Source organism: Vicia villosa, linkage group LG2 (genome assembly GCF_029867415.1).
Source record: "Vicia villosa cultivar HV-30 ecotype Madison, WI linkage group LG2, Vvil1.0, whole genome shotgun sequence".
NCBI classification, from domain to species: Eukaryota; Viridiplantae; Streptophyta; class Magnoliopsida; order Fabales; family Fabaceae; genus Vicia; species Vicia villosa.
In genome coordinates, this window is record NC_081181.1 from 176196052 (window position 1) to 176217439 (window position 21388).

The window sequence follows — 21388 nt, forward strand, 5'->3', positions numbered from 1 at the left end:
GGAATATTTTGTTTCCTTGGACAGGGTTTCCATCCAGGGCATGCGCGGGAAGTGTCTCCAGAATAGAAACAGTGTCAGGTGCGTAAGTTTGTAGTGCAGTAAGGTAGCGGGGAAATTTTTTGTATGACTCCTCCCAATTGCCGTAGACTTTTTCAATTGCCTTTGTTTTTGCAACCAACGCGTTTCTGTAAGATGAAGTGTAGTTGTAGGCTGTAACGATATGCGAGATAATATTTTTGACCTTCAAAGACGGATCAGAGTTTATGAGAGGCAAGATCGCTTGACAGATAAGATTGCCACTGAGCTTCGTATGATCTTGGGAAGTGTTAGGGTTGACACTTGTGTGTTTTTGCGTAATCGACCCTATGACCCATGCATTACTTCTCTTCCTATAAGAAGCCAACAGTCTGAAGCCACACTCTGGATTTTTACAAGTGATTACATACCGTTCCAGGTTTGAGCGATCTACTTCAAAATCAACGTTGTGCTCCATGTGCCATTTTTTAATTGTTCTAAGACATGCCTCCTTAGAAGGAAACTTGTCTCCTTCTTTTAAGTCATCGTCACTTTGGATGTACGGGGTGAAGAAGATATCGGATGATGGTTCGACACCTTGCTAGTTCAAGATACTCATATGTGCTGGAGGTGCGTACACATGAGCTGGAGACACCGACATGTGTTGTTCGTCTTCGGATTCCTTGTTGACCATTTCGTCAAATTCAGTTTCCAGATCTTCTTCTTCCTCGTCTATGACATCAACCTCTTCTTGCTCGTTGACGGGTGGGTCAATAACTTGCGACTGAACAATATGAGGTTCTTGTGTCCCAACCTATATAGTAACGTACAACTCGATGGCATCGAAGCCATAATATTCGTGGTTAGCAAACATATTCTGGAGGTCTTCGTCATTTTCAATCTCCATCTCATAAAACTTGACGGTGTTGTTGTTATTGAAAGAAGGATACTGGTAGACAATGTTTGCAATAGAACCCATTGCAATCTTAGCCTGAAGTAGCTGATGGAAGGATGTAAAGGTGGCTCTTTTGCTTAACAAAAATGGCACAATTTGAGTGTTTCTCATCAGAAAACTGGTTGTTTCAGATATGTAAGTCTCACCGTTTAGATGGGCATTTACCAAGTATTGGGGAGGTGAAGTCATTGTTTTGGGTTAGTGTTTGGGTGTTGTAATAGTATGTGATAATATGCAATATTGTTTGTGTGTGTTGTAGTGTTTAGAAATATTGGTTGTCTTATATAGGTTAAGATAATGCTCTATTGCGCACTGTTTACTACCATGCTTACAACCTTGCATTGTGTAATATAGAGTCAGTCAATAGATTCTATCATGACGAGACTAGACAGACACACGCTGATTTATGTCAGTCTCAGGATGATGTGACTATACAGACGCACACTGATCTATGTCTGCCTCAAGATTCCAACATGACGAGACGCACACTGATCTATGTCTGTCTCAGGATGATGTGACTATACAGACGCACACTGATCTATGTCTGCCTCAAGATTCCAACATGATGAGACAAGACAGACGCACGTTGATCTATGTCTGTCTTTGGGTTGGATCATTTCCTTTTTAGGATTGATTTTAACCTAATTTTCAATCTACAAATAGGGCACCTCCACCATCTCTTTACAAAAAACAATTATCAACAATCACTCACAATTCTTTTACTTCTCACTGATATTCTCACAAAAGCTTTTCAATTTTTTTTAAACATTCTCACAAAAGCTTTTCAAACTTTTTTTAAACTTTCTAAATCTTTTTGGCCAATGATGATACCTGAGGCCTCCCTCTTTTCAAAATGTTTTTCCTCTTTTAATTTCGTATGCTTCAAAACATTTGTTTTCGGCCGATAATTTTATATGAAGCCTTCAATTTTATTTTCAATCTGTTAATCTTTTCCCGTTTTAATTTCAAACTTGTTTTTACCAAATGATGAATGTTCTGATGGTCCTTTTTTTTAATCTATATAACAAATTTTTATTTACTCAGTAGAAATTTCTTAGAGACATTCTTACCTTCTTCTTTGCAATTAAATAATTTGAATTTGTTTTTATTCTAACATGATAATTCATTTGTTATTCTAATAATATGCAGGTATAATAATATGCAGGTATAATCGTCCAGGCCATAACATCATCTTTCCTCTAAAAATAACCCACATATTTTTTTTCAGGTAAAACAAAGAAGACAAGAAGTAAAGCAAATCGAAATCATTGTCACTGACGAATCCGCAACTGACCCATCAACGAAGCCCCAACCATATGCCTGTCGATCAAGCTCACTCCCTCCGATTGCAACCACCACTTCCATCGTGGTGTGACTTTGTTTCGCGGGTGACAAACAAAACAGAAGCAAGAGACGAAGTTGATTCGAATCCGTAAGCCACCACCAACGATCAAACCTCCACCACTTCAAAACTCAAGTTCGATTCACCACAGCCTCATCATCAACCAAACTCGAATTCGTTCAATAACCCTGTAACAAGAATCATAAATATAATTTGTACAATTATTTTTTAGTTCTGTTTGCAGATTAGGGAAGAAGAATTAGAAATCGAGATTGTGACGTCTCCGATTTGCAATCAACGGTGACCTTCACGACATATTTCACCACCAAACGCATCGCTATCATAATCACTTCAACAACTTCATCATCTCAATACATCATCTTCGGCTCATCGATTCAGAATCGGCAACAACACAACAACAGATCGATGAAACCTACAAACCAAGTTCATCAACGCAGCAGAAGTAACGCAACAACAACCTGCAACATTGTAAATGACACAACCCTTGATTCACGCATCTGCAACATCAAATCAAAATCAAACCAGCTTCGAACATGTAAAGCGGCTCAGCGACGCAGGTCTCCTTCATCACCATCGATTCGAAGCTTTAAAACATTCAATTCAACGCAACTCGACTCGAATTCAAACCAACAAGCAAACCCAGCACCTGATACATCGCCGGAATCCGCACAAATCGCCGGAGTAAGTGAAGGACTCCGACCAGGTGATTATCTTCATCCCTATAGTGTATTTTTTGTGTTGATTATAATCCCTTAATTGACTGCTGAAATCTTATACTGTGGGTATGTGGCCTTTGAATTTGGTCAGTTGTATGTTATATTGTTGTGAGTTAGAGTCGAGAGAGAGAAGAGTCTAATGTTTGGTTGTTGAAACGAAAAGAACAGAGAGAGAGAGAGAAAAGTTATTTTAAGGAGAAGAACAATGCTGAAGCAAGGAAGAGTGACGGACCGAGGGATTGATTTGAGGGAGGCGGACTCCCAAAAGTCTTCTTAGGGTTTTGCTTCATGTTGTACCACTTGGGCCTTAACATTTCAATTCAGCCCATTCAGATTTCTATTCATCACATACATATTGCTGTATAAACCCCTCCTGGGCCGCCTACTTTGGCATTTGGGCCTTCACCTTTATAGCCCAGCGACTCCATATGGTTTAACCCCTTTTTGTTATGTTTTTTGATAATTTGTTAGTATATTTTTCTAGTTTTCTTTAATTAATAAAATATACAAAAATTATGTTAATATTAGGATTATTAGATTTTTAGTTTCTTATAATATAAATGCCAAAATATTTTATTTTCTTCGTATCAAAAATATTATTCTCTTGTAGAATTTTAAAATATGCTTGTTTTTTTTGTTACTCTTATCAATTGTCAATACAATTTCTCATTTTCCGTACTGACATTCTCTTAACTTTTTGCGAGGTACTATCGTTGAGGCTTTATGGACATTTACAAGTTTTATACTTGATAATTTCGTACATATTTTATTTTCGCTTTAATTTCATGTTTGGGGTTTGTAATATTTTTTATCCCCATTTGATCAATTGTAATCCCCCATCCTGAAGCCATGTAATAGCGTAGGATTTAATTTCCACAATTTATTTTCTGTAAATATATTAACTGTTAGTAATTAGGTGTGTATGGTAAGACTAAAAACAATCGTAGTTCACCTTAATTCAAGATAAGATAATCGAATCTAACTCTCTCTCTCACACACACACACACTTTGACTTTCAAACAAAACAAAATGACCTAAGCAAATTAAGAGCCCGTAGCTAACTACGGATGAAAAGGATGTTAATACCTTCCCTTTTCATAATCTACCCCTGAACCCGTTTCTTTTAAAAAGGGTCTTTTTCTGTTCTTTTTGCCCTTCCGAGTTATTGGATAAATTAAAATTCGATGGCGACTCATGCTTACCGCAACATTGCTTGCTTAAAAATAAAAGTCAGTTCACCGTGTTACAGTGAATCTCCCGACCTGTGGGAATATCACCATGTCTACCTCAAAGCCTGTAGGTAAGAGGTGTATTTTTCTTGGAGGAAGCTTTGAAGTAACTCCAAGTTATTGTTCGTAGACAAGAGTCTTGGCTAGGTATTGTCATGGAAGTGTATCTTCCAAAGCTGTTTGTTCTGTGTGATCAGAATATTGGTGATTAGGTCGTTGTTACAGTTTCTGGGACTGGAAAATTGTACAACATCACTGAGGTGATTGGAAGTGGGATGGAAATATTCCATATCTAGAGAGGATCTAGGTAGAAGAGTCATTGGGTAGGGATTAAGTAAAGAGTTGTAAACAGGGGAGTTTGGCTCTAAATTAATACTACTGATAGTGGACTTCATTCATGGCTTGGTATGCCCCCAGGTAGGTGTGTTTGTCACCGAACTGGGTAAACAATTATGGTGTCATTTATCTTTTAGTACGACATAAATCTGTGTATATACCTTGCTAATGTTTCTTGATAGATCAGATGTCTCGATATCTCTCAAGACATTTGGGTCTGCTAGTACCAGCATTTCAATTGGTATCAGAGCAGGCATCCTTCTCTGTCTCTGGATGAGATCCTGGGAGGATACTTTTTGGTTTGGCAAGGAAGGTATGTAGTGGAAAGATTGTTGAACATCGTCTGTTTATATTGATGTGTACATGATCCCTTGAAGTGGAGGATGGACTGTGTTGAGCGTCAGTTGTGTCGTAAGCTGTGGTGGTCTTAGGTGTTGGATTGATTTATTTTCAAACCTAAGGTTGTGCTGCTTGACTATGGGTTGCGGTGATTGGGTACAAAATTTTGTGCCTAAAGGATAATGAGGAGCTGTTAATGTGATTTCGCTGCATGATATCTCTTTCAAACCTGTTTCTCTTAGCATTAGGATTTTATCTCCTCAGGAACTGCACCCATGATAGGGTATGAACAAGGCTGGTTCAATCAACTGATTAAGGTGGCCAACGATACTTGAGTTCTTATTCTCAAGTCCACTCATAAAGGCACTTTAGTATGGCTGATGGTTGCTTCTTTGAGGAACATGAAGAAAGATTGAAATAATTTATATTGGTCTCAAATAGAGTCTTCATAATTCTTGATCCCCTTCAGGAAGTAACTCTGAATCTGGGTACTCTTGGTGAAGCTGGGCCATCTGTATTGGAATTGATCAAGGGATGTTGTTGATACAATAATATCCTTAGCATCAAGTCCATATGTATGTTCCAAGAAGAAGGAATTGATGTTCTATGGGATGTTAGAACATTACTTCAGCAGGTATGTAGTTGCCGGTTGAAGAGAAAATGCTTTGGGTGCTGAACAAAAGTGGTATAAACACTTCTTGGTTGGAACCTACTCTTGACCTGGAAGAGGAGGGATCTAGATTGTGCAGGTTGATCAGGACACGATCAGTAGTTTATCTACTCCATGTGTCAGTTGATTTCTGACCTAGGTATATGGGAGCATAGAAGTCGAGTTCTGAGGTTTTTAAGAGAACTATAAAGGCATCTCCACCTCAACCTTATGTATGGAGCAATGAGGAAATACTATTTTGAAATCAAAGAATTAAGGTTCCTTGGTACTCTCATGAAGTTTCTCTTTTTGCCTGTGTTCATTTATATGGTGTCCTCACATAATGAATCAGTGGTAGTGCAAGGAATGAAGTGGATCCTTGTGCTTTGAAGAAGCAGGCTTAGTCTGAACAGTTTTCTCGTGACGTGTAAAGACCATGGAGTGCCATGTTTTGTTGGATTCCGCTTCAGATACCTGTTAGAGGGAATCCCTTCTATAGGTGTAGAAAAATGGCAGCCAAGCATCTCTTAGTCGGACATGAGGTATGTACATTATGCATAAGAGATATGGTCTTTGAAAGGTTCATCAACTACTGGTAGTTAATTCTCTTACATCCCATACAAGAATGGTAAGTTGCTATCGAAGTTATCTCTAGAACTATAGCAAGATCCCGAGGAATGTTATAAATGTCAAAACTGATGGTTGAACATAACTTCAGTTCTCTGCTTCCCTAGCTAAGGGAGTTCATTTAACACAGGATGGGATTAAGGGTCAAGCCAATGGCCTAATACTGGAATGATTTGGATACCATGACTAGATATCATTAAGAAGATTCGAAGAGTACCATAGGTATGAAGAAGAAGCATGTCAGATTAAAGTCTTACCTTATGGGAGAAGGCAATTCTATCTGATTAACTGATAAGTACTTTGACGGAGACTAATTATTTGTTAGGTTTCTGCATGAAAGTTGACTACAAATACTTTGACTAAGACTTGAGTGTTTGTTCGATGGTTGAGTGCGAATTTGGATTCTGAACATATCTTTCAGAAAATGGTGGAGAGTTTGTTTCCCTCTATGATATTTTGTTGTGTGGTTCGACTAAATATGAGATCTATTGAGATTCTGTTGAGTAGATAGGGTGGTTAGTAAAGGGCATGTATGGAGATAAGTCCCTTGATGATGATTCCAGAACCAAAGCTAAATAGGTTATGTGGTAAAAGTGTTGATGTCCCAAATGGTGTTGTAACATCATTGCTAATAATAGTCTGGTAAAGAGACTAAGGATCATGAATCTTAATATTCAAGTTATTGTTCGTAGTCAAGAGTCTTGGCTAGGTATTATCATGAAAGTATGTCTTCCAAAGCTGTTTGTTTGTTTGATTAGAATGTTGGTGATTAGGTTGTTATTACAGTTTCTGGGACCGGAAAACTGTACAACATCACTGAGGTGATTGGAAGTGGGATGGAGATATTCCTATATAAAGAGGATCTAAGTAGAAGGGTCATTGGGTAGAGATTAAGTGAAGAGTTGTAAACAAGGGAGTTTAGCTCTAAATTAATACTGATGATAGTGGACTTCATTCCTGACTTGGTATGCCCCTAGAGTATGTGTGTTTGTCACCGAACTGGGTAAACAATTATGGTGTCATTTATCTTTCAGTATAACATAAATCTGTGTATATACCTTGTTAATGTTTCTTGAGATATCTGATGTCTCGATATCTCTCAAGACATCTGGGTCTGCCTCCCAATCTCCCAATCTGACACTTTTTTCAATTTTTTAAATATTATTATGGCTTGCCTCCATCGTAGATGGAGGACGTGGCAGACCTCCTTCAGGAGGCCGCCGTCTTGGATGAAGGGTATTTTTTTTCGTTTTAATATTCTAACTGGTTTTTTTAATATTTTAAAATTATATTTAATTGTTATAATTAGTTAATGTTTGTGATTTACTTTAATAAATAATAAAAAAGGTAAATTAAGAAAAACAATTAACGTGAAATAAATGTAATAAAAAATAAATTAACATGTTAATTGAGAGAAAAAATTATTTTATTAAATTATATTTAATAAGGAAATATTTCACCATGTTAATCGAGGGGAAAATGTTAATTTTGTTTTGGACCATGTTGATCGTCTGGTTGCAACAGGTGACCATCGATTCCATATAGTCGTGGTTTCATACAACAACTGTCCAACAAATATGGTCGTGGTTCCGTGCACGTATATTGAAATTATGTGGAACCGGTAGTCATCTCCTGTTGCAACCAGACGATCAACATGGTCCAAAACAAAATTATTATTTTTTCCCTCGATTAACATGGTGTAATATTTTCTTATTAAATATAATTCAATAAAATAATTTGTTCCTCAATTAACATGTTAATTTTTATATTAAATTTATTTCATGTTAAAAAATATATTTTTTTTATTAACTTTCCTTTTTAAAATTATTTATTAAATTAATTTATGATTACTAACTAATTATAAGAATTAAATATAATTTAAAACTATTAAATAAATCAGTTAAATATTAAAACGAAAAGAAAAAAAGTGGTTTCCATCCACGACGGCGACCTCCTAAGGAGATATGCCACGTCCGCCATCTAGGATGGAGGCAAGTCATTATAATATTATAAAACAGTAAAAAGTTGACATATTGGTTTTTTTTAGGGTGTGGGATATGGAGAAAAAATTAAGGAGTGTGGTATTGGGGCAAAAAATCCACCTTTGGTAGATAACTAGATATAACTTTCTAAAAAAAATCTAGATTTTAAAATTGGAGGTTGTGAATCAAAAGCAAAACCAAAGCTAACATAATCTTTGTCATGCATTAAGTTTGTTTGTATACAAGAAAACTAGAGAGTTCAGTAGAACTCATGATAAAATTTAAGCCAGCAAGATATAGTAAATGTCATGTCATACTCTAAAGTCTAAACTATGTCACAAGCAATTTTCCCCCCAAAGTATTGCATAAGAGAAATCATTGACCTTTCTCCAGCATGTTGTTGACTAAGCAGATACAACTTCATCAAAATTACAATCTTGTACTATGTCTCTTCTCACAACACACTTGTTACAAGTCGTGGAGGACCATTTATTATAAAAGAAAGATATATTGAAGAAGTTGTTGTATTTTATTAACTGATATTTTCTTCTTATACAGAGTGAATATGATGGTTTTAGAGATTTTCTAAAACATCTCCATAAGGCCACTAACATGATATACAAGCCATGATTTTAGGCATAAATAAAGCAATAATATTGAATGAATTTATTTGAATAAACAAAATAAATAATAAAGGTAAATAAGACTAATTTAATCATCTAACACTAATTCAATTCTCTAACACGCCCCCGGAAGTCGGACGACCGCCGAAAAAGTCCGAGTTTGTTGATGATGAACTCAAATTGTGGACGGTGGAAATGCTACATCAGAACATCGGCGAACTGGTCTCCTGTGGACACATGGGTTACTCGGAAAACACAGCGTTGCACATTCTTTCAAAAAAGTGCTAGGCGGTGGTGATGTGTTTCATTTTGGGGTGGAATACATGATTAGATGAGAGAAAGGTGGCGCTCGTATTATCACAACATATGGCAGGTTGGTGGATTCAGTGTTGGAGCTGTTTAAGGAGAGACAAGAGCTAGAAAAATTTGGATGTGGTGTCTGCGAGGGCTCGATGCTCTGCTTTCGTACAACTTTCTGCTTTTTAGAGTCTCAAGAGACAAGGGTGGAACCGAGATTAATGATGAACCCAGTTGTGGAGACGTAATTGTCCCAGTCAACAGACTAGTCAGAATTGGAAAAGGCATGTAATGTTGTGGATGCATTGGAGAAATGACTATGCCCCTGTCGATAGTTTTGACAAGGTACCTGTCATACCCCAATTTTTTACCTAAGATACCACCTCATATCATCTGCATATGCATCATTTGCATCTCTAACAAATTGCATAGCTTGTGTTTGCTACTTGTGCTCAGCAGGGTTTAATCAAGAAATCACTCATCAGTACAAGCAACAATCAATTAGGGTTTTGTTCTCCCTTCATCTTAGAAGAACTATCTTCATCAACAATCAACATTTGGTCCTCAAAGATTCACTTCAATAAGCTCAAAGGCTTTGAATCGACCAAATTAGGGTTTTGACTGAAGACAGCATACTCCTGACTTTTGCTCAGAATTTGACCTAATGGCTTGGGACATGACTTCAAGACCCCAAGTGCATTATCTTGACCTAATTTATTGGTTCAAGACATCCCTCACATAGAGATTGATCAAGCAAATCCTCAGATTAGGGTTTTGGACTATCAGAGACTGAAAATCAGGAATCACATTTGGGAAACCCTAAAAAGCTCCAGAGCATCAATAAAAGGCTTCAATCATCTTCAAATAATCCCTATGACAATATACAATGGAAATTGTATCTCAATTCAAGACCTACAGTCATCAATTTCATCTGGTCGACAATTAGGGTTTTTTACCTAATTCATCTGAACAACTGACTTTTTAATCAGGACATGGTGCCACAACTCAAACCATGGCTCAATATCCTCTAATGCCTCAATATTATCCATTCATACCATTCATTTGGTGAGGATAGCTTGGTTCATTTGAAATCTCCAGAAACGCGATTCGTCTGAAAAAGTCAACTGTACAAGATCACCATTGACTTTTGGGAATTTTGGTCAACCATGACTTTTGAAGTTTTAAATCATCAATATATGATATATGAAGTCATTTGATCAAAGAAAATCAAGGAAATTAATCAAGAATCAAAACGTGTTTTTCAATGGTTTTTTCCAAACTTTGGAAGGGAATTTCTCAAAATTTCACCTACAAACTGAAAAAAACTTCCAACATGAAAGTTGTAGATTTTGATCCAATGAACAACTTTGTCACATAAAATGATTTTCCAAAAGATCAACCATTTAAGAGATATGTAGCTTCAAAGTTGGTATCTTTTGAAAAATGCACTTGAAATCTCATTTTTCTCAAAGTTCATGGATCTTTTTCACCCATTTCCTTAAAGGTCTTGAAGAAACTTTCAACTAGGGTTTTGAAGTACATAACATGAGCTTTCCAAAATGTCCAAGAGCATGAAAAAATATTGAGTGTAGCCATGGTTTTGAAATTTGACATTAGTGACCATTATGCTTGAATTTTCACCATTTTTTTCACTAAGTTTCAATGCTATATGACATATAACACAAGTGATGACACACCAATGCAATAATTGAGAGATATTTTCTGGTTTAAGATCAAATAGGAAAGAGATAAGAAGCTTGGCAAAATAACCATGGTTAAGTCACTTTTAACCATTTGCATTAAATGTAAAGATTCCATTTTATCTCCAAATGCCAAATCACCATTCCTTGATCAACTTGCAAAGCTCTGAGTTCAGAATCCTTGGCCTATAAATAGAGGTCCAAACTCCATCCAAAATCACACCAAAACCTCACAAATTATAGGTTTTATCTTCCTTTCTTGAATTGCAAGTTTCTTAAGTTTCAAAGAGGGTAGAAATTCCAACCTTCAAATCCTTGAAGTTCTGGCCAAAGTGATGATTTCAACAACTTCTAAACATCAATTAGGAAGTGTTTGAACCATTCACACACCCCAAATCATCCCAAAACTCAGAATTGCATTTCAACCTCCATATGAACACATAATGAGCCTTATCATGCCAATTTTCATTCTCGCTCATTTCTGTCCAAATTAACCTTCTAAACACCATCCATATACTTCATATGAATGATCCAAACACTCACCAACAATCTGAAACACCTCCATCATCAAATTCGATCCTCACTCTAAGCAACTGCAGATCGGGTTCCATGGCCATGCTCAGATGAATTCAGGTGGTTCCAGGCATTCAAACACCTTCCCTAAGGTCCATTGAAGCTGTTCAGATCATCAAACAACAACTGGAACTTCTCTTTTGCAGAAATCAATTTCCAGTTTGGCCGTTTTTTAGGTAAGTGCTCATGAACTTCAAACTCATACATACACACATCATGAATGAAATATTGATATACCATCTTGTTTCTGCACCTATGAGGATCATTAACCCTCAATCAATTGCATCATATCATGATCATACACGATTTCACAATGATTTGTCATATTAGGGTTCTTCGTGTTCATCAGAGAATTAATCATCTTAGAGTAAAAACAAATGAAATTAAAGATCACCATCATGTTCCTTATGAAAAAACGAGTGAGTTAGACTATCCATTTGATCAAAACAATCCAGTTTCAGAGATTTTCAAATTCAAATGGGGATGGTGTTCTTGGCGCCATTTTTTGCGAAGGAAATTTGAAAAATGAGTTTGAAATATATTCAATTCGTTGCAAGTGTTAAACAGACCACGCGCGTGGTCCAGTTGGCTAAGTTTTTGAGTGGTAACCTCCAGGTCACGAGTTCAACACTCATGGGGACCAAAACCAATTTTTTTTAACACTATTTTTCTTTCATTTTTTTTAACAACTTCACCTAATTAATTAACTAACCAAATCAATTCATTTTTGCTTCATTTTTTGTACACTTCTTATTTAATATATATATTTTATGAATATCCAAAAAAATCACAAAAAAAATATTTATTTGATATATTTTTATTAGGTTTAAAATGAGGTGTTTTTAAGTGTTTTTAATACTTTAAATATTGTTTTTTATTTGATTTTTCAAACCTAATCATTTGTAAATATTTTGTGATCAAACCCTAATCTTTTAGGTCTTAATTAAGCATAAAATTTGTTTTTTATCTTAATTGAGTTGACTTTTGTCAAAATTTAAACCGTTTTAAAACAAGCGATCACCGTTTTTCAAAATGATAAACCATTTCTTTTTTGGTTTTCTTTTCAAAAGAAATATTGATTAAATCTTTTTGGATTAATCAATTGATTTTCAAAAACAAATGGGGCCTCTCGAATATTAGAGAGTATAAGTCCCATTCCTTTTCCTTTTGTACAGTTTTTTTTCAAAACAGAAAACTTCTTTCAAAACAAAACTTTTCAAACCGTTTTCAAAAACGACAAACTTCGCAAATCAAACAACCATGTTTTATAAAATAAAACATGGGCCTCCACATAGGTATAAGTCCCATTCCCGTACATGAAATTAGGTATTTCATTGTATAAACACCTTTTTGTACATACCTCGATCAATTTGATTTTTAACTACGAATAACAAATCAAAAATGAAGGTTTTCTTTAAATCTTCCCAAAAAAACATGGGCCTCCATGTAGGTATAAGTCCCAAGCCCCTTTGTAAATATTTGTTTACATAGCCATGGATAACTCAATGGGCCTCTCCCCGAGTAGAAGTCCCGAGCCCTCTGTACATAAGCTGTTTATCCTTACAGGTATATTTCCTTCATAAACTCCATTGTACACATACACTTTGTCATATATACGTACTTGTTCATACTTGTTCATGTTTGTTCATGTTTGTTCATACTTGTTCATGTGCTTGTTCATATTATATGTGCTTGTTCAACTTAGTACAACACTAGGTTCCCCATAGCCTCCTATTGGGCTTCGTGCAAAGAATCTCCCTTAGTTTAGGTTAGGACATAGAGTATGGTTTCCCGGTGAAATCGCTCTAAGAGCTCAAACCAACTATACCATGCCTCCCCTTGGGCTTTGTACAAACGACTGTCCCTCCCATAGCCTCCTCTTGGGCTTACAATGCAAGGACCCTCGATAGTCCCTCCCATAGCCTCCTCTTAGGCTTACAGTGCAAGGACCCTCGGATAGCCTCCTCTTGGGCTTCGTACAAGGACCCACGGGCTTCTTATAAGCATCCCCAATATCCAAATCAAATACCCTAGGAGATTAGACATTTATCATCTCTATGATAGGAGTATCTCTTCTATATCATCACAAACAATGAATCAATCAATCGATCAATCAACTTAACTTTTTGCCACAAGGCTGGCTAATCAATTAAACTTTTTGCCACCATACTGGCTGATTAATCAAAGTTTTTGTCACAAGGCTGACTTCATTGAAACTTTTGCGACAAGGCTGGCTGATTAATCAAAACTTTTTGTCACAAGGCTGACTTCATTGAAAGTTTTTGCCACAAGGCTGGCTAAAAAGCATCTTTATCATTCTAAGCACCATAAGTGATGATATAGATTAGATACATTGAGCATTAAGATGACATATGTCTCTTATCCTTTGCTTCCACTAGCATAAGTGGGAACTACGATTGCTCTGACTTTCTCAACATCCCTTTGAGAATACGTAGGCACAAGGTCTTATTCCTTGGCGAGCAAAACTTCTCTCTTAAACCACTCAAACCTTAGCACCCGTAGACCCGAGCTACAGATGCTCTGATTCCCTCTAAGGGATATGTATGCTGAAGATTGCGATGATCTTTGCGAGCATAATCAAACAAACACCTTAGGTCCCACCTATCTCACAACAGAACCCCAATAGCATAGAATGAAATGGACATAACAAAGAAACCTATAGAGTACTATATATACGTTGGGTGCTAATACCTTCCCTTCGTATAACCAACCCTCTTACCCAAAGATCTCTCCCCCCACTTTTAAGGTTATTGTAGCTTTTTTCCTTTTCCTACTTTGGAAATAATAAAAAGTTTGGTCGAAAAAACAAAAATCATTTTCTTGAGCCCGAGCCCAAAGAAGGCATCAGGTGTCTCATCCCCCGATTGATTTTTTTTCACGCGACAGTACCAAAGCAGGCATTTGAGAGAAATCCAGTGAGATGAGGTGGGATGTTGCATTAATTAGGATAGTCTCTTAACTGCATAGGCAACATCAGGACAAGTTAAGCTTAGGTATTGCAAGCTTTCGATGATACAATGATAATCGGTGGATCAGGGAAGTGGTTCACCTTCTGTTTTGAGCAAGGAAGTTGATGCAGAGACTGGTGTTATGATTGGTTTGGGCATCCTGCATGCTATCTTTGATGAGTATGTCACTGGTATACTTTTGTTGGGACAAAAAAAGGCCACCAGAGTGATGTATGATGACTTTAACAACTAGGAAATATGACAGCGTGCCGAGATCCTTAAGAGATAAGCGATTAGCAAGGCGTTGAACAAGTAAGGTGACAATTGTGTCGGTGTTCTCGGTAACTATAATGTCATCCACATACACCAATAAGGAATGAATGATTGATTCACTTGAATTGATGAAAAGTGACACATCTGCAGCAGAGGTGACAAAACCAATTTGGAGTAGAAAGGAGCGAAGTTTAGTGTACCATGATCTCGGTGCTTGTCGGAGACCATACATGGACTTATTGAGTTGGCAGACGTGGTTGGGATGAGATGAATCTATGACGCATGGTAGTTGGCATACATGCACCCAACCCCGAAGATGATGCAGTAAAAACATTGTGGAGATACACCATAGTGGCCGTGTCAAATTGCAGTTCTACATGCATCAAGAAATCTCAGGTCCCCCGACATGTTTGGGCCAATGGCATCTCCGTAGACTCAACCACCAATGGAATGTTAAAAATTAGAAAGACTTCGCTTCAGAATGATGTCAGATCTGGAAGAGGCGTCACCCACATGTCCTAAAATACTCTGTCGTGCCATGCAAAATGAAACCAACTTAAGAGTATATGATTTGGTATAAACCGCTTACCACGCTTGAGCCATTTGTGTTTGACTCGTACTATTTGATCGACCCACACCAACACATTTACAACCAACAAGCAACCCAACGATGATATCAATCCGCTAACACCCAACCCTAATACCAACCATACACTCAAACACAATACCAAGAACAAAAACGATACAACCAACACCTCGATGCAGGCCCCTCCAAATCTCAACCTAGCCCCGACTTGGGCCAAGCTGAGGAATATCACCCAAACGACCCACTCATCCTGCAAACATCTCATCGCCGTAAAATCCATCAAACATATGGTTTCAACACACCACAATAAACATTGTCTTTTTTTCAACCCGATTCAACTAACTAGTACTACCAACCAACCTTCGATCCACCACCACGACGACGACAAAGCTTTGACGACATGGGAAAGCGACTTTTTGACAACAGGTATTCTGGACAATTTGGTGAGCTGGCAGATTACATGGACGCTGAGTGCATTTAGGTATTACAAGGGTCATTGACCTAAACACAATAAGAACCTTAAAAGAGTAGGGGTCAACGAGTTATGAGAGCGCCGCAGTGTGGAACCATTACGCTGACCCGGATCATTAATATATATATATACACACACACATACACCTAAGCGTTATATGAGACAACGTGTCTAAAAGCCTTTTAGTCAGGCGTTATTTCATATGACGTGTACACCTTAAAAAGACAAAGAGGCGTCATCCCTCGTGGCATCAATACCTAATTGCAAATCTAAACTTGATTATTTGGATTAATTTTTTAAAATATTGATAATTTTTGCAATCGATATAATTTTGTCTAAGATAAATATAGGTATGTTGATTAGATTTTTTAATAGGCAGTCTATATTAGAATATTTTTTTCAATAACCAATTTTTTCAAATAAAATTCTGAAATAACCAAGTTTTCAAAAATATTACATAACTGACCAAAAATTGTCACAAATTACACATTGTCGTCAAGCCCGTTGGCGACAACACTTCTTTTTGGGTCAAGTCACCACTGCAATTGACGAATTCACTTAATTTAGGCCCAATTCTCCACCCAGGGTAGAGACATCGTTCTATTTATTTATTTATTTTCATTTTTATTTGGTTAAATTATTTTAACTATTTTGGCCATTATTTTTCTTTACTTAAATTTTTTTATGTAGAAAAATAATATAAATAAAAGAAACTACTATTTTATATTAATAAAAAACTACAATTACATTAATCATAATAGGGTCTACAATTACATTTTGGAGGACCTAGTGCGGGTGACCCTGGTACGATCCGTACGGCGGAGGTTTAATAACTCGTCTAGATGACTCACAAGTAGGTAGTACTCCCCAATTCCTACGACGCCCTCCTCTTTCTAGTTATTGTTGTGTTTGGGTCGATGGTCATTCAATGCAGTCCGGGTCTACAAAATCTGTCAGCCGACCTTGACCTCTAGAATTCTCGCTATAGGAAAGGCGAGTGCCCGCGGCGCCTTCAAAGCTTTGTCTTGGTGGGACAAAATGGTTCCTAGTGGGTGCGGCCTCAAAGTGTGGTCTCTGGTAGTAGGTGGTCAAATCGGGTTGGTTAAAGTACAATGGTTGCGGTGGTTTGTTGAAGTCCAATGGTCGTTGGTTGGGGTATTGTGATGTTTGATGGATGAATGAATTATATGGCTGGTATTCGTCATGTATGCTTGTGTCGGGGGTAATTGGTGGTGATCTGGAGGAGCCCGTCACATTGGTGTCTTGGAAGCGTTGGTGGTGGGGTTGAGTTTGTGGTTGGTGTTGTAGTGTTGGAATTGTTGTTGTTGTTGGTAAATTGGTTGTTATTGGTAAATTAGTTGTTGTTGGTAATTTGGTTGTTGTTATTGTTGGTAATATTGTTGTTGTTGTTCAAAATATTGTGGTTGTTGTTGGAAATTTTGTGGTTGTTGTTGTTGGAAATATGGTTGTTGTGCTCGCGGGTTTTCCAAATAGAAAGGGTCAGACACAATCATTTCAGGATTTGTAACTGATTTGTACTAGTTGACATATTCAGTTATTGGTTTCATTTCAGTCGGTGCCACCGAGAATTCTAGGACATGTTTGGAACGACGGGCCCGTATTTTATATAAGTCCTTAGCGAATGACTTCCAATTTGCTATGTACCACTGGTTGCTGACCTTTTGAAGATGCCAAGGTTCCAAACACATCGAGGAGTCCGAGATATTTTGATGCATGCCGAATTGGAGTTTGACACAGACATTGTGGTGCATCTCTACAGTGGTGAAGCGTACGATAGGCGTTTTTGCTTTCCAAACAGCTGCATCTTCTTTGTTGGGTTCATGTCCCAATTCCAAATACGGTGTCCAAGTAAACTGCAAAGTAAAAAAAATTATATTACAAATTAGAGAAGATGCTTTATTTTACAAATATAGTTAAAAAATGGAAAGTTTAGTGGTAATACATCTTGTGGTCGAAGTCGATCCAAGAGTTGCCGATAAAAAATATTTTGTTTTATAGCGTTAGGTTGTAATCCAATTCAGTTGCATTAAACTTAAACACATTAAAAAATAGAAATCAAATTAGTTACAATTATTAATAGAATAAATATATTAAATGAAATAACGTCATTAACTTATCTTGAGGCGTACGGAAAGATGAATATGTGCGGGTTTTCAGGGGCTAGTCTTGGCATTCTCCACCATCATCATGCTTGAAGTAAGAATGCACATCCATAAAATGTACAATTTTCTTTTTTTACATTTTTACACAAGGAGCTGTAGAGGTAAGCCAATATCGCTGATCCCCTACTATACATTTTGATGGTATCAATGTCATCAAGCAAAGACAAGTACATAAAATTTGTACTATTCCCCGTGCTATCGGGAAATAGTAAGTTACCAAATAATAACATAATATAAAATCTAGTTTTCATTATTTTTTGCTCTTTGGTCGAAAACTCGTTCAACCTCAAGTTGTCATAATGAACTTTAAGGGTCGATAGCTTAATACCTTGGCCCCTCGCTTTGTCTCGGTCGTCACCCTCGACCAAATCTACGCCCAACATTTGCTCGCATAGAGAATTGGGTGTTGAACGTTTCCATACATTATTTTTTCATTAATTGGGAGACCCTATAACATGTACACGTCTTCTAGCTTGACGATACATTCACCTGTTGGAAGGTGAAAAATGTGAGTCTCATACCTCCAACGCTCACACAATGTCAATATGAATTTAGTATCAATTGTAGTATTTACCAAACTCATTACATGACCGAATCCCGCACGCTCAATGTAAGGCACAATCCACGGGTCTGGAGCATCCATCGAGTGTGAGCAGGTCCGAAATCTATTGAAATCCTATTAAAAAAATTGAATAAAGTAAATATAAGTAAACTGTATAAATAATAGAGTATAAACAATATAAACTTACGTATGTTGCAATGTTAGAAATAGTTCTCCGGTGTTCAATAGATTTAATTATTCCCCGGTGTTCAATAAGTTTAAATCTATTGAACACCGGGAAACTATTGCTAACATTGCAACATACGTAAGTTTATACTGTTTATACTCTATTATTCATACTGTTTACTTATATTTACTCTATTCAATTATTTTTTAATAGGATTTCAATAGATTTCGAACCTGTTCACACTCGATGGATGCTCCCGACCCGTGGATTGTGCATTACATTGAGCGTGCGAGGTTCGGTCATGTAATGAATTTTCTAAATACTACAATTGATACTAAATTCATATTGGCATTGTGTGAGCGTTGGAGGCCTGAGACTCACACTTTTCACCTTCCAACGGGTGAATGTACTATCACGCTAGAGGACCTGTACATAATATTGGGTCTCCCAATTAACGGAAAAGCAGTGTATGGAAACGTTCAACAACCCAATTCTCTATGCGAGCAAATGTTGGGCATAGATTTGATCGAGGGTGACGGCCAAGACAAAGCGAGGGGCCAAGGTATTAAGCTATCGACCCTTATAGTTCATTATGACAACTTGAGGTAGAACGAAATTTCGACCGAAGAGCAAAAAATAATGAGAAATAGATTTTATATTATGTTATTAATTGGTAACTTACTATTTCCCGATGGCAAGGGGAACATTATAAATTTTATGTACTTGTCTTTTCTTGATGACATTGATACCATCAAGATGTATAGTTGAGGTTCTACGATATTGGCTTAACTTTACAGCTCCTTGTGTAAAAATGCAAAAAAAAACAAAGTTGTACATTTTATGGATATGCATTCTTACTACAAGCATGGGGATGGTGGAGAATGCCAAGACTAGCCCCTAAAAACCCACACATATTCATCTTCTCGTACGCGTCAAGGTATGTTAATGACGTTATTTCATTTAATATATTTATTCTATTAATAAATGTAACCAGTTTGATTTCTATTTTTTGATGTGTTTAGGTTTAATGCAACTGGATTGGATTACAGCCTAACGCCCAAAAACAAAATATTTTTTATCGCCAACTCTTGAATCAACTTCGACCACAAGATGTATTACCACTAAATTTTTTATTTTCAAACTATATTTGTAAAATAAAGCATATTCTCTAATTTGTAATATATTTTTTTTCTTTGCAGTTTACTTGGAGATCTTATTTGGAATTGGGACATGAACCCAACAAAGAAGATGCAGCTGTTTGGACAGCAAAAACGCCTATCGTACGGTTCACCAATATGGAGATGCACCACGGTGACCGTGTCAAACTCCAATTCGGAATGCATCAAAATATCACGATCCCCCGATGTGTTAGGAACCTTGGCACATGCAAAAGGTCAACAACCAGTGGTACATAGCTAATTGGAAGTCATTCGCTAAGGACTTCCTTAAAATATGGGTCTGTCGTTCAACCCATGTCCTGGAATTCCCGGTGACGCCGACCGAAATGAAACTAACAACTGAGTACGTCAACTGGTACATATTGCTTACAAATCCTGAAATGATTGTGTCTGACCCTTTCTATTTGGAAGAGTACCCGCGAGCACAACAACCGTATTTCCAACAACAACCACAAAATTTCCAACAACAACAACCACAATATTTCGAACAACAACAATATTACCAACAACAACAACCAATTTACCAACAACAACAACCACAATATTTCGAACAACAACAACAATATTACCAACAACAACAACAACCAATTTACCAACAACAACAACAATTCCAACACTACCAACACCAGCCACAAACTCAAACTCAACCCCAACTACAAACTCAATCCCACCACCAACGCTTCCAAGACACCGATATGGCAAGCTCCTCCAGATCACCACCACCTACCCTCGACATAGGCATACATGACGAATACCAGTCATACAACTCATTCATCCATCAAAGATCACAATACCCCAACTAACGACCATTGGGCTTCTACACACCACCACAACCATTGTATTTTAACTAACCCGATTCGACCACCAACTACCAAAGACCGCGCTTTGAGGCCGCACCCACCAAGAGCCATTTTGTCCCACCAAAACAAAGTTTTGAAGGCGCCGCGAGCACCCTCCTTTCCTTTAGCGGGAACTCTAGAGGTCAAGATCGGCTGACAGATTTTGTAGAACCGGAGTGCATGGAAGGGCCATCAACCCAAACACTACCTATTCGTGAGCCATATAGACGAGTTATTAGACCTCTGTCGTGTGGATCGTACCAGGGTCACCCGCACTAGATCCTCCAAAATGTAATTGTAGATTCTATTATTATTAATGTAATTGTATTTTTTTATTAATATAAAAGAGTACTTTCTTTTATTTTCTACATAAAAAAATTTAACTAAAGAAAAATAATGGTAAAAATAGTGAAATTTAATAATTTAACTAAATAAAAATGAAAAAAAATAGAACTTTGTGGCCATTCAAGGTGGCGAATTGAGTCTAAATTAAGTGGATTTTCCAATTGCATTGGCGACTTGGCCCAAAAAGAAGTGTTGTTGCCGATAGACCTGGCAACAATGTGTAATTTGTGACAATTTTTGATCATTTATATATTATTTTTGAAAATTTGGTTATTTCAGAATTTTTTTTGGAGTGATTATTGAAAAAAAATCTTTTATATTAATTAGATTTAAATAAGTAATTATAATTAACAAGATTTAAAAATTTTTATTTCTTTTATAAAGATTTAACAATTTTTTTAACGATTTAAA